Raw genomic sequence first — 12,500 nt, 5'->3', positions numbered from 1 at the left:
TTACATACAAGACTAAGATAAAACAAATTCCATGAAATTAGAGGTTACAAGCAACCCCCTATCAAATAAAAACTAAGAAATTCTCAATGATTGATGATATCTCTCCAAAACTTTGCACATCAAAACCCATACACCAAACCTCCATCCTCCCCCACAGCAATGAATCCACAATCCTTCACAAACACACTTTCAAAATCCTTCTGCCTAGACCTATGCATCAATCCCATATCCTTCTTGACCATACCTTCAAACACCTTCCACACTGTCACCCTCTTGCCCTCAAACCTTGCCAAGTTCCTCCTCGAATATACAGCATACCTTGCATGTGACAGCATAAAATTCAATAATTCAATATTCACCCCCTTCACATGCTGACACACTCCAAACAATACCAAACACCTCCAATCCACCCCTCCTATTAACTCTACTCCCCAGTACCTTTCTAGCATGTCCCTCAACCTCACATAGAACCCAGCTACCTCGACACACTCAAACATCATGTGCATCAGATTTTCATCCATAACTCTACATACGTCACACACACGAGACACTGACCTGTCTACCTGATGTAACACCACCTTGGTAAACACCCGATTGTGCCTCAACATAAAATCAAAATGTGTACATTCAAGACTGTTGAGCCTCACTACCATCTTCTCCCACAACCGCTCCACATCCAACTCTGGAAACACTTGCCTCCACACTTTCTCAGATGCAGGCGCCTTGACCTTCCTGGTAAGAAGAGCCCAGTAGAAGGCCCTCACCTTGGTAGAGGATAAGGCTTGCACAGACTCCCCACATTTCACCTGCATCTCAGGCAAAGTCTCTAATACCCCCTTACTCATGTGATTGTCCAGCAGCCTCACCCACTCCCTTGGAAAACACTCCTTTATCCTCTCATACATTCTCAACACCGTCCCTTTCCTGACATCCTCATCTACACTCCAGACAGTATCTAATATCGCCTGATCAGGCAGGAACCCCGGCACCACCTCATACCTAAAGTCCCTCACTCTTATCATACCTGCCCTCATAAGCACCTTACTCTCCAGCATCTTTCCCTCAGATTGCAGCAATGGGTTCATAAAAACCGGTAGATTCAAAATCACCCCAATAGAGTCACACTCATAGCTAACCTGCGGTAAAAACTCTGCCCAGGCCCTGAACACCTCCTGATAAAAGGCAGGCACCTCTGCATACATGCTAGGCTTTAAACACATTAACAACCCATAATCTCCGCATCCTCCACTCCTATGCAACCAATGTCTGAAAAACTCCTTCCACCCCTGACCCTCCTCCCCGTACAAAAACTGTTTCACTCTCTTAACCCGTATGGCTTTTAACTTAACCTCCAGATCTACTAATCTCAACCCACCCCTATCATAATCTGCTATCATCACATCATGAGCAATTTTCACACCCTTCCCACCCCACAGGAACCCAGACACTACATTATTAATTTCCTTCAGAGCCCATACAGGCATGTCCAGAACCCCTAAAGTATATACACATTTTGACATCAACAGAGCATTCACCACCACCACTTTCCCCCTCGATTTTAATTTCCTTTGTTTCCAGTAATTCAAGGTCGACTTCATTTTATTAATCACCCCTGTCCAAGTAAAGTCTCTCGCCTCCAGCTCATCTACCCCAATATTCACACCCAAAATTCTCAAATGTTCTGTAACAGTCTTAAAAGGAATGTTACTTGTAGACACAACCGTATCAGAAACGCATAACATTTCAGATTTTTCAACATTCACCTTAGCCCCAGAAGCTCTCCCATACACATCAAAACACTTCATCAGACAATTCACACTCCCTCCATCCCTCACAGTACAGGTGGTATCATCAGCGTAATGATGCAGCACACTAACGCCACCCCCCGGCAGGTCTACTCCATGCACTCCTCTATCACGCTTAACAAAAGCAGCCAAAGGCTCAACTGATATGCTGTACAGCAAAGCAGACAGTGGACAACCCTGCCTAACAGACCTGCCCAGGGGAAAGGGATCAGTCAGCACACCATTACACTTAACGACACTGCTAGCTGACCCATGCAAAAGCTTCACCCATTCTTTTATACGAGGCCCAAACCCAAATTTTGCCATGGTCTCTAACAGGAACCGATGCTCCACCCGATCAAAGGCTTTATTCAGATCCATACAGAGCACCACCCCACCCACATCCCCCATATGCCTCACTACATCCCGGATAGTGCAGAGGGTGTCAACTATATCCCTCCCCGGTACCCCATAGGCCTGAGTAGGTGCTATAATGCTACCCATCACCTTTTTCAACCTATTGGCCATTACCTTAGCCAGCACCTTATTGTCAGAGTTCAAAAGGGTTATCGGTCTGTAGTTCTCAAGTTTCAGTCGACTTCCCTTCCTTTTGTACACCACTTTCAACACCCCCAAAGCTAATGATTCTGGGACTTCCCTCCTCTCCTCCATACACTCAAATACACGCAGCATCAGTGGGGCTAGTATGTCACTAAACTCACGGTAAAACTCTGCAGTCAGACCATCTGAACCTGGGCTCTTATTCAAATTCAGGCCTAAGATTGCAGCTTTAACCTCTGCCAATGTAAAATCGGCATCACACATCTCCACATCATCAGTTGACACCCTTACCTCCACTGCTTCTAGCACACTTCTCATACACACCTCATCCACCCCGCCTGAAGTAAATAAACCTTTATAAAAAGAATGCACTGTATTCAAAATACCTTCCAAATCTGTCACCCTCTCCCCCCGCTCATTTAAAAGCTCAGTTAGAAAACTCCTTTCCTGCTTCCGCCTTTCTAACCCCAGAAAAAAAGCAGTACTCCTCTCCCCCTCCACTACATACTGCGCTCTACTCCTCACCACTGCCCCCATACACCTATGCCTCTCTAAGACCTTCAACTCCTCCCGCAGCCTCAGGTAATCTGCAATATCATATCCTGGACAATTTTCTATCTTTTCTAACTCAAATATCAGGTGGGACTTAAGAATCCTCTCTTCCCTCCTTCTTACCACACTAGCCTGTCTTGCACAATATATTGCCAGCCGCTTGAACTCCCTTTTTAAACCTTCCCACCACACACACACATCAGACTCAAACAGAGGATCTGACATGGCCTCATTCACACACTCTTTCACTGCTCCCTTAAACCCCTCATCCTTCAGCAGACTGGCATTAAGACACCACAACCCCCCCACCCTCCCCTCCCTCGACGCACCCAGCCGGAAAAGCAGAGCATCATGGTCACTAAAAAATGTGTGGGAATACTCTACCCCCACAACCAAGTTCGCAACCGCTCTATGAGCAAGACACAAATCTATGCGTGACTGCCTGAGCTCTCCCCTCACCACTTGTCTGCGAGAGAACACCCGCTTATCTGGATTCCTCTCCCTCCATATATCCACCAAATCCTCATCCTGCATTACCTTTAATAGTGCGCCACGAGAAGAGTCAGAGCCAAAATGTGCGCTACTTGAGGCATCCAACCTATCCATCCATACATTAAAATCTCCAACAAGCAGACAGTTTCTCCCACATAATCCCCCCATAGACATAAACAAAACCCTTCTCTCAATTTCAGTATTAGGAGCATACACATTGTACAATGAATAATCCACACCTTTAAACGTGAAACCCACTCCCACCATTCGACCTTCATTATCAGCACATAACAAACTTAAATTAGACACAACATCTTGTTTAACCAAAATAGCTACTCCACATGCACGCACAGTACCATTACTCACGTACATTTGTCCATTCCATCGCTGTCTTACGTTATCCATATACGGCTCAGTCCAGTGAGTCTCCTGAAGACATAATATGTCTGCACAGAAAGCTTCCAACACCAGCTCTAGCTTTTCTTTGCTACGAAGTCCATTGGTGTTGATAGAGACAACTCTCACCATAACGGATACATAGAGGAGGAAATCAATCCAGTCCGTCATGATAGATCTTTTACCCTTTTCTTCTTCTTGGCTATCAGGTTCTTTTTATTATCCCTCCGCTCAGATTGTATAAACTCCATCTCTTCCCCCGTCATCTCTTCTCCAGACCCTTTACGCTTGTAAGAATCATCCCGAGCAGGAGCCATCTCCTGAGAAGAGCCTCCCGGGACTACAGACACCTTCGGGTTCTCCACCGCACCCCCAGAATCCGAAGCCAATGCCGCTCCAGTTGCTTCTCCCGTACACCCCGCTACCCCCTCCTCTCCACCAGGAACGCCCTCCATCTCCACACCGTCTAGGCTTGAACTGATATCCTTCCCCTTGGAGACCTCCTTTCCCACAGGACATGGCCCCTTCTCTTCTTCATCCTCCGACTGCCTCTGGTCTTCTTCATCCTCCATCCGTCTCTGGGACTCCTCCCCCATCCTCATTTCCTCCCCAGATTCCTCCATCTCGCTCTCCTCCACACCATCCCCGCTGATTACCTGATTTGACAATCCAGGAGCTCCATCACCCTGGGTACAGGAGCACTGCCTAACACTCCTCCCGCAACCAACACAACCGCGTTCTCTTCTCCCATTACACTCTCTTGCGTAATGCCCCTGCTCACCACACTTATGACAGGCAAAATCAGGGCAATCACGTAGAACGTGTCCTGGCTGAATACAAAGTCTGCAAACCTTGACCTGACGGTCGTGTATCACTCTGAAATACTCTGTCCCTTCCAACGTCTCAAATTTGGTCGAATATGGCAGCGAGCGCACAGTGTCTGTGAATTTCACTTTACAGAAGCGCGTACCATCTGCAACTTCTGTCCCCGGCCAGAAGCGCCTCTTCACTGGTGACACCGCAGACACACCCCATGCTCTAAGCCGTTCCAGGATGACCTCGTCTGTTATGTACACTGGAAGGTTTAAGAAAGATACGACCATTTCATCAAGTGATAGATCCTTAGCCATGATACGGCAGTTCCGAATTTTAAAACCATCGATCAGCTTTTCTTTTCCTCTCACACTTGACAATGTCACTTCATATCGATTTTCGGCTTTGAACCGACATCCGCACACCAGTCCACAAACTTCCTTAATCCCGCTCAATAACTCCATCATAGTAATTTTTTCTTCACCCATAATTTCCACAGCAACTGTTAAGGTCTTTTCATAATTTTGCGTCTGTCTAATTGTAGAACCATTATCTATATTTCCTTTGCTCGTCATTCTTTTGTCTGCATGGGTCGAAGCCATTGTATCCAAAACGACTGGAGGAAAGTCCCCCAAACAGCAATATGCTGCCGGGGAACACAACCAAACAAATGCTCAAACTTATTCAATAAACAAAAATGAGATTGAACTAAAAACCACCAAGAAATCAAACAAAACACTCTGGAGCAAACACTCAACCTTAGCTCAATCAGCAACACCTGTCTCACTCTCCAGCACAGGAAGGGCGTACCCAGGCTGGTATGGCCATAAACGATAAACAATCTCTTGGTACAACATATATAGTCAAAGTGAGTCTGATAAACAGACATTGCATTTTCACCAATTAGATAAGCAGCTTGAACTTTGTGTCACTGAAAAAGTAGAAGAAATTACAAACACTGTAGCCATCACTTTATAGCACAGGTAGTTGGATAAAATACAAACTTTATTTCTTTTCATCATTTGAACAGGGTAAGGGAGCACAAAGCACACACAAGCTGCATTCAGACACAATATTATTATTTGTCTTATAAATACAAGGCAGATGCTAACTGACAACACACAGAACTTTGATCCTATTAAAAAGGCAGGAAGCTGCATTTAGTCAATTCATCATTAAATGCTTACTACAAGGCAGTGTTGCTGATGAAATAGTGTAAGAGCACACCCTCGTGGACAAAAATCTTACAGCACCTGGTATTCCCAGGCGGTCTCCCATTCAAATACTAACCAGGCCCGACCCTGCTTAGCTTCCGAGATCAGACGAGATCGGGCGTACCCAGGCTGGTATGGCCGTAAACGATAAACAATCTCTTGGTACAACATATATAGTCAAAGTGAGTCTGATAAACAGACTGCATTTTGCAGCAGGAAGCTGCATTTAGTCAATTCATCATTAAATGCTTACTACAAGGCAGTGTTGCTGATGAAATAGTGTAAGAGCACACCCTCGTGGACAAAAAGCTTACAGCACCTGGTATTCCCAGGCGGTCTCCCATCCAAGTACTAACCAGGCCCAAACCTGCTTAGCTTCCGAGATCAGACGAGATCGGGCGTACCCAGGCTGGTATGGCCGTAAACAATAAACAATCTCTTGGTACAACATATATAGTCAAAGTGAGTCTGATAAACAGACTGCATTTTGCAGCAGGAAGCTGCATTTAGTCAATTCATCATTAAATGCTTACTACAAGGCAGTGTTGCTGATGAAATAGTGTAAGAGCACACCCTCGTGGACAAAAAGCTTACAGCACCTGGTATTCCCAGGCGGTCTCCCATCCAAGTACTAACCAGGCCCAAACCTGCTTAGCTTCCGAGATCAGACGAGATCGGGCGTACCCAGGCTGGTATGGCCGTAAACGATAAATAATCTCTTGGTACAACATATATAGTCAAAGTGAGTCTGATAAACAGACATTGCATTTTCACCAATTAGATAAGCAGCTTGAACTTTGTGTCACTGAAAAAGTAGAAGAAATTACAAACACTGTAGCCATCACTTTATAGCACAGGTAGTTGGATAAAATACAAACTTTATTTCTTTTCATCATTTGAACAGGGTAAGGGAGCACAAAGCACACACAAGCTGCATTCAGACACAATATTATTATTTGTCTTATAAATACAAGGCAGATGCTAACTGACAACACACGGAACTTTGATCCTATTAAAAAGGCAGGAAGCTGCATTTAGTCAATTCATCATTAAATGCTTACTACAAGGCAGTGTTGCTGATGAAATAGTGTAAGAGCACACCCTCGTGGACAAAAAGCTTACAGCACCATGTATTCCCAGGCGGTCTCCCATCCAAGTACTAACCAGGCCCGACCCTGCTTAGCTTCCGAGATCAGACGAGATCGGGCGTACCCAGGCTGGTATGGCCGTAAACGATAAACAATCTCTTGGTACAACATATATAGTCAAAGTGAGTCTGATAAACAGACTGCATTTTGCAGCAGGAAGCTGCATTTAGTCAATTCATCATTAAATGCTTACTACAAGGCAGTGTTGCTGATGAAATAGTGTAAGAGCACACCCTCGTGGACAAAAAGCTTACAGCACCTGGTATTCCCAGGCGGTCTCCCATCCAAGTACTAACCAGGCCCAAACGTGCTTAGCTTCCGAGATCAGACGAGATCGGGCGTACCCAGGCTGGTATGGCCGTAAACAATAAACAATCTCTTGGTACAACATATATAGTCAAAGTGAGTCTGATAAACAGACTGCATTTTGCAGCAGGAAGCTGCATTTAGTCAATTCATCATTAAATGCTTACTACAAGGCAGTGTTGCTGATGAAATAGTGTAAGAGCACACCCTCGTGGACAAAAAGCTTACAGCACCTGGTATTCCCAGGCGGTCTCCCATCCAAGTACTAACCAGGCCCGACACTGCTTAGCTTCCGAGATCAGACGAGATCGGGCATACCCAGGCTGGTATGGCCGTAAACAATAAACAATCTCTTGGTACAACATATATAGTCAAAGTGAGTCTGATAAACAGACTGCATTTTGCAGCAGGAAGCTGCATTTAGTCAATTCATCATTAAATGCTTACTACAAGGCAGTGTTGCTGATGAAATAGTGTAAGAGCACACCCTCGTGGACAAAAAGCTTACAGCACCTGGTATTCCCAGGCGGTCTCCCATTCAAATACTAACCAGGCCCGACCCTGCTTAGCTTCCGAGATCAGACGAGATCGGGCGTACCCAGGCTGGTATGGCCGTAAACGATAAACAATCTCTTGGTACAACATATATAGTCAAAGTGAGTCTGATAAACAGACTGCATTTTGCAGCAGGAAGCTGCATTTAGTCAATTCATCATTAAATGCTTACTACAAGGCAGTGTTGCTGATGAAATAGTGTAAGAGCACACCCTCGTGGACAAAAATCTTACAGCACCTGGTATTCCCAGGCGGTCTCCCATTCAAATACTAACCAGGCCCGACCCTGCTTAGCTTCCGAGATCAGACGAGATCGGGCGTACCCAGGCTGGTATGGCCGTAAACGATAAACAATCTCTTGGTACAACATATATAGTCAAAGTGAGTCTGATAAACAGACTGCATTTTGCAGCAGGAAGCTGCATTTAGTCAATTCATCATTAAATGCTTACTACAAGGCAGTGTTGCTGATGAAATAGTGTAAGAGCACACCCTCGTGGACAAAAATCTTACAGCACCTGGTATTCCCAGGCGGTCTCCCATTCAAATACTAACCAGGCCCGACCCTGCTTAGCTTCCGAGATCAGACGAGATCGGGCATACCCAGGCTGGTATGGCCGTAAACGATAAACAATCTCTTGGTACAACATATATAGTCAAAGTGAGTCTGATAAACAGACTGCATTTTGCAGCAGGAAGCTGCATTTAGTCAATTCATCATTAAATGCTTACTACAAGGCAGTGTTGCTGATGAAATAGTGTAAGAGCACACCCTCGTGGACAAAAAGCTTACAGCACCTGATATTCCCAGGCGGTCTCCCATCCAAGTACTAACCAGGCCCAACCCTGCTTAGCTTCCGAGATCAGACGAGATCGGGCGTACCCAGGCTGGTATGGCCGTAAACGATAAACAATCCCTTGGTACAACATATATAGTCAAAGTGAGTCTGATAAACAGACTGCATTTTGCAGCAGGAAGCTGCATTTAGTCAATTCATCATTAAATGCTTACTACAAGGCAGTGTTGCTGATGAAATAGTGTAAGAGCACACCCTCGTGGACAAAAAGCTTACAGCACCTGATATTCCCAGGCGGTCTCCCATCCAAGTACTAACCAGGCCCAACCCTGCTTAGCTTCCGAGATCAGACGAGATCGGGCGTACCCAGGCTGGTATGGCCGTAAACGATAAACAATCCCTTGGTACAACATATATAGTCAAAGTGAGTCTGATAAACAGACTGCATTTTGCAGCAGGAAGCTGCATTTAGTCAATTCATCATTAAATGCTTACTACAAGGCAGTGTTGCTGATGAAATAGTGTAAGAGCACACCCTCGTGGACAAAAAGCTTACAGCACCTGGTATTCCCAGGCGGTCTCCCATTCAAATACTAACCAGGCCCGACCCTGCTTAGCTTCCGAGATCAGACGAGATCGGGCGTACCCAGGCTGGTATGGCCGTAAACGATAAACAATCTCTTGGTACAACATATATAGTCAAAGTGAGTCTGATAAACAGACTGCATTTTGCAGCAGGAAGCTGCATTTAGTCAATTCATCATTAAATGCTTACTACAAGGCAGTGTTGCTGATGAAATAGTGTAAGAGCACACCCTCGTGGACAAAAAGCTTACAGCACCTGGTATTCCCAGGCGGTCTCCCATCCAAGTACTAACCAGGCCCGACACTGCTTAGCTTCCGAGATCAGACGAGATCGGGCATACCCAGGCTGGTATGGCCGTAAACGATAAACTATCTCTTGGTACAACATATATAGTCAAAGTGAGTCTGATAAACAGACTGCATTTTGCAGCAGGAAGCTGCATTTAGTCAATTCATCATTAAATGCTTACTACAAGGCAGTGTTGCTGATGAAATAGTGTAAGAGCACACCCTCGTGGACAAAAAGCTTACAGCACCTGGTATTCCCAGGCGGTCTCCCATTCAAATACTAACCAGGCCCGACCCTGCTTAGCTTCCGAGATCAGACGAGATCGGGCGTACCCAGGCTGGTATGGCCGTAAACGATAAACAATCTCTTGGTACAACATATATAGTCAAAGTGAGTCTGATAAACAGACTGCATTTTGCAGCAGGAAGCTGCATTTAGTCAATTCATCATTAAATGCTTACTACAAGGCAGTGTTGCTGATGAAATAGTGTAAGAGCACACCCTCGTGGACAAAAAGCTTACAGCACCTGATATTCCCAGGCGGTCTCCCATCCAAGTACTAACCAGGCCCGACCCTGCTTAGCTTCCGAGATCAGACGAGATCGGGCGTACCCAGGCTGGTATGGCCGTAAACGATAAACAATCTCTTGGTACAACATATATAGTCAAAGTGAGTCTGATAAACAGACTGCATTTTGCAGCAGGAAGCTGCATTTAGTCAATTCATCATTAAATGCTTACTACAAGGCAGTGTTGCTGATGAAATAGTGTAAGAGCACACCCTCGTGGACAAAAAGCTTACAGCACCTGGTATTCCCAGGCGGTCTCCCATCCAAGTACTAACCAGGCCCGACACTGCTTAGCTTCCGAGATCAGACGAGATCGGGCATACCCAGGCTGGTATGGCCGTAAACGATAAACAATCTCTTGGTACAACATATATAGTCAAAGTGAGTCTGATAAACAGACTGCATTTTGCAGCAGGAAGCTGCATTTAGTCAATTCATCATTAAATGCTTACTACAAGGCAGTGTTGCTGATGAAATAGTGTAAGAGCACACCCTCGTGGACAAAAAGCTTACAGCACCTGGTATTCCCAGGCGGTCTCCCATTCAAATACTAACCAGGCCCGACCCTGCTTAGCTTCCGAGATCAGACGAGATCGGGCGTACCCAGGCTGGTATGGCCGTAAACGATAAACAATCTCTTGGTACAACATATATAGTCAAAGTGAGTCTGATAAACAGACTGCATTTTGCAGCAGGAAGCTGCATTTAGTCAATTCATCATTAAATGCTTACTACAAGGCAGTGTTGCTGATGAAATAGTGTAAGAGCACACCCTCGTGGACAAAAAGCTTACAGCACCTGGTATTCCCAGGCGGTCTCCCATCCAAGTACTAACCAGGCCCGACCCTGCTTAGCTTCCGAGATCAGACGAGATCGGGCGTACCCAGGCTGGTATGGCCGTAAACGATAAACAATCTCTTGGTACAACATATATAGTCAAAGTGAGTCTGATAAACAGACATTGCATTTTCACCAATTAGATAAGCAGCTTGAACTTTGTGTCACTGAAAAAGTAGAAGAAATTACAAACACTGTAGCCATCACTTTATAGCACAGGTAGTTGGATAAAATACAAACTTTATTTCTTTTCATCATTTGAACAGGGTAAGGGAGCACAAAGCACACACAAGCTGCATTCAGACACAATATTATTATTTGTCTTATAAATACAAGGCAGATGCTAACTGACAACACACGGAACTTTGATCCTATTAAAAAGGCAGGAAGCTGCATTTAGTCAATTCATCATTAAATGCTTACTACAAGGCAGTGTTGCTGATGAAATAGTGTAAGAGAACACCCTCGTGGACAAAAAGCTTACAGCACCTGGTATTCCCAGGCGGTCTCCCATTCAAATACTAACCAGGCCCGACCCTGCTTAGCTTCCGAGATCAGACGAGATCGGGCGTACCCAGGCTGGTATGGCCGTAAACGATAAACAATCTCTTGGTACAACATATATAGTCAAAGTGAGTCTGATAAACAGACTGCATTTTGCAGCAGGAAGCTGCATTTAGTCAATTCATCATTAAATGCTTACTACAAGGCAGTGTTGCTGATGAAATAGTGTAAGAGCACACCCTCGTGGACAAAAAGCTTACAGCACCTGATATTCCCAGGCGGTCTCCCATCCAAGTACTAACCAGGCCCGACCCTGCTTCGCTTCCGAGATCAGACGAGATCGGGCGTACCCAGGCTGGTATGGCCGTAAACGATAAACAATCTCTTGGTACAACATATATAGTCAAAGTGAGTCTGATAAACAGACTGCATTTTGCAGCAGGAAGCTGCATTTAGTCAATTCATCATTAAATGCTTACTACAAGGCAGTGTTGCTGATGAAATAGTGTAAGAGCACACCCTCGTGGACAAAAAGCTTACAGCACCTGGTATCCCCAGGCGGTCTCCCATCCAAGTACTAACCAGGCCCGACACTGCTTAGCTTCCGAGATCAGACGAGATCGGGCATACCCAGGCTGGTATGGCCGTAAACGATAAACAATCTCTTGGTACAACATATATAGTCAAAGTGAGTCTGATAAACAGACTGCATTTTGCAGCAGGAAGCTGCATTTAGTCAATTCATCATTAAATGCTTACTACAAGGCAGTGTTGCTGATGAAATAGTGTAAGAGCACACCCTCGTGGACAAAAAGCTTACAGCACCTGGTATTCCCAGGCTGTCTCCCATTCAAATACTAACCAGGCCCGACCCTGCTTAGCTTCCGAGATCAGACGAGATCGGGCGTACCCAGGCTGGTATGGCCGTAAACGATAAACAATCTCTTGGTACAACATATATAGTCAAAGTGAGTCTGATAAACAGACTGCATTTTGCAGCAGGAAGCTGCATTTAGTCAATTCATCATTAAATGCTTACTACAAGGCAGTGTTAATGATGAAATAGTGTAAGAGCACACCCTCGTGGACAAAAAGCTT

At 45.2% G+C, this 12,500-nt stretch overlaps 22 non-coding genes and 1 pseudogene across 22 annotated transcripts in view; all 23 read right to left on the bottom strand.

The window, feature by feature from the left end:
- Positions 1-5,839: 5,839 nt before the first annotated feature.
- On the bottom strand, positions 5,840-5,958 carry LOC115184800 (5S ribosomal RNA). Its single transcript, XR_003874625.1, has one exon. It is a non-coding gene; the product is annotated as a 5S ribosomal RNA (ribosomal RNA).
- Positions 5,959-6,119: 161 nt separating this feature from the next.
- On the bottom strand, positions 6,120-6,238 carry LOC115184799 (5S ribosomal RNA). The gene has a single exon (XR_003874624.1). It is a non-coding gene; the product is annotated as a 5S ribosomal RNA (ribosomal RNA).
- A 161-nt stretch (positions 6,239-6,399) lies between these two features.
- On the bottom strand, positions 6,400-6,518 carry LOC115184683 (5S ribosomal RNA). The gene has a single exon (XR_003874513.1). It is a non-coding gene; the product is annotated as a 5S ribosomal RNA (ribosomal RNA).
- A 409-nt stretch (positions 6,519-6,927) lies between these two features.
- On the bottom strand, positions 6,928-7,046 carry LOC115184765 (5S ribosomal RNA). The gene has a single exon (XR_003874591.1). It is a non-coding gene; the product is annotated as a 5S ribosomal RNA (ribosomal RNA).
- A 161-nt stretch (positions 7,047-7,207) lies between these two features.
- On the bottom strand, positions 7,208-7,326 carry LOC115184677 (5S ribosomal RNA). The gene has a single exon (XR_003874507.1). It is a non-coding gene; the product is annotated as a 5S ribosomal RNA (ribosomal RNA).
- Positions 7,327-7,487: 161 nt separating this feature from the next.
- LOC115184773 (5S ribosomal RNA) lies at positions 7,488-7,606 on the bottom strand. The gene has a single exon (XR_003874599.1). It is a non-coding gene; the product is annotated as a 5S ribosomal RNA (ribosomal RNA).
- Positions 7,607-7,767: 161 nt separating this feature from the next.
- On the bottom strand, positions 7,768-7,886 carry LOC115184744 (5S ribosomal RNA). The gene has a single exon (XR_003874573.1). It is a non-coding gene; the product is annotated as a 5S ribosomal RNA (ribosomal RNA).
- Positions 7,887-8,047: 161 nt separating this feature from the next.
- Positions 8,048-8,166, bottom strand: LOC115184798 (5S ribosomal RNA). Its single transcript, XR_003874623.1, has one exon. It is a non-coding gene; the product is annotated as a 5S ribosomal RNA (ribosomal RNA).
- A 161-nt stretch (positions 8,167-8,327) lies between these two features.
- Positions 8,328-8,446, bottom strand: LOC115184831 (5S ribosomal RNA). Its single transcript, XR_003874656.1, has one exon. It is a non-coding gene; the product is annotated as a 5S ribosomal RNA (ribosomal RNA).
- A 161-nt stretch (positions 8,447-8,607) lies between these two features.
- On the bottom strand, positions 8,608-8,726 carry LOC115184657 (5S ribosomal RNA). The gene has a single exon (XR_003874488.1). It is a non-coding gene; the product is annotated as a 5S ribosomal RNA (ribosomal RNA).
- A 161-nt stretch (positions 8,727-8,887) lies between these two features.
- LOC115184656 (5S ribosomal RNA) lies at positions 8,888-9,006 on the bottom strand. Its single transcript, XR_003874487.1, has one exon. It is a non-coding gene; the product is annotated as a 5S ribosomal RNA (ribosomal RNA).
- Positions 9,007-9,167: 161 nt separating this feature from the next.
- Positions 9,168-9,286, bottom strand: LOC115184743 (5S ribosomal RNA). Its single transcript, XR_003874572.1, has one exon. It is a non-coding gene; the product is annotated as a 5S ribosomal RNA (ribosomal RNA).
- A 161-nt stretch (positions 9,287-9,447) lies between these two features.
- LOC115184772 (5S ribosomal RNA) lies at positions 9,448-9,566 on the bottom strand. The gene has a single exon (XR_003874598.1). It is a non-coding gene; the product is annotated as a 5S ribosomal RNA (ribosomal RNA).
- Positions 9,567-9,727: 161 nt separating this feature from the next.
- On the bottom strand, positions 9,728-9,846 carry LOC115184742 (5S ribosomal RNA). Its single transcript, XR_003874571.1, has one exon. It is a non-coding gene; the product is annotated as a 5S ribosomal RNA (ribosomal RNA).
- Positions 9,847-10,007: 161 nt separating this feature from the next.
- LOC115184672 (5S ribosomal RNA) lies at positions 10,008-10,126 on the bottom strand. The gene has a single exon (XR_003874502.1). It is a non-coding gene; the product is annotated as a 5S ribosomal RNA (ribosomal RNA).
- Positions 10,127-10,287: 161 nt separating this feature from the next.
- LOC115184771 (5S ribosomal RNA) lies at positions 10,288-10,406 on the bottom strand. The gene has a single exon (XR_003874597.1). It is a non-coding gene; the product is annotated as a 5S ribosomal RNA (ribosomal RNA).
- Positions 10,407-10,567: 161 nt separating this feature from the next.
- Positions 10,568-10,686, bottom strand: LOC115184741 (5S ribosomal RNA). Its single transcript, XR_003874570.1, has one exon. It is a non-coding gene; the product is annotated as a 5S ribosomal RNA (ribosomal RNA).
- A 161-nt stretch (positions 10,687-10,847) lies between these two features.
- LOC115184588 (5S ribosomal RNA) lies at positions 10,848-10,966 on the bottom strand. The gene has a single exon (XR_003874422.1). It is a non-coding gene; the product is annotated as a 5S ribosomal RNA (ribosomal RNA).
- A 409-nt stretch (positions 10,967-11,375) lies between these two features.
- LOC115184740 (5S ribosomal RNA) lies at positions 11,376-11,494 on the bottom strand. The gene has a single exon (XR_003874569.1). It is a non-coding gene; the product is annotated as a 5S ribosomal RNA (ribosomal RNA).
- Positions 11,495-11,655: 161 nt separating this feature from the next.
- LOC115184706 (5S ribosomal RNA) lies at positions 11,656-11,774 on the bottom strand. Its single transcript, XR_003874536.1, has one exon. It is a non-coding gene; the product is annotated as a 5S ribosomal RNA (ribosomal RNA).
- Positions 11,775-11,935: 161 nt separating this feature from the next.
- On the bottom strand, positions 11,936-12,054 carry LOC115184833 (5S ribosomal RNA). Its single transcript, XR_003874658.1, has one exon. It is a non-coding gene; the product is annotated as a 5S ribosomal RNA (ribosomal RNA).
- A 161-nt stretch (positions 12,055-12,215) lies between these two features.
- On the bottom strand, positions 12,216-12,334 carry LOC115184838 (uncharacterized; annotated as a pseudogene).
- Positions 12,335-12,495: 161 nt separating this feature from the next.
- The window catches only part of LOC115184764 (5S ribosomal RNA), a 119-nt gene continuing 114 nt past the window's right edge, over positions 12,496-12,500 (bottom strand). Inside the window, exon 1 of the ribosomal RNA XR_003874590.1 lies at positions 12,496-12,500. This exon is cut by the window's right edge and continues 114 nt beyond it. This is a non-coding gene — a ribosomal RNA (5S ribosomal RNA).

Source organism: Salmo trutta, unplaced genomic scaffold (assembly GCF_901001165.1).
Source record: "Salmo trutta unplaced genomic scaffold, fSalTru1.1, whole genome shotgun sequence".
Taxonomy (NCBI): domain Eukaryota; kingdom Metazoa; phylum Chordata; class Actinopteri; order Salmoniformes; family Salmonidae; genus Salmo; species Salmo trutta.
Note: the sequence above shows the minus strand (reverse complement) of the source record. Positions and strands in the feature narration are given on the sequence as shown.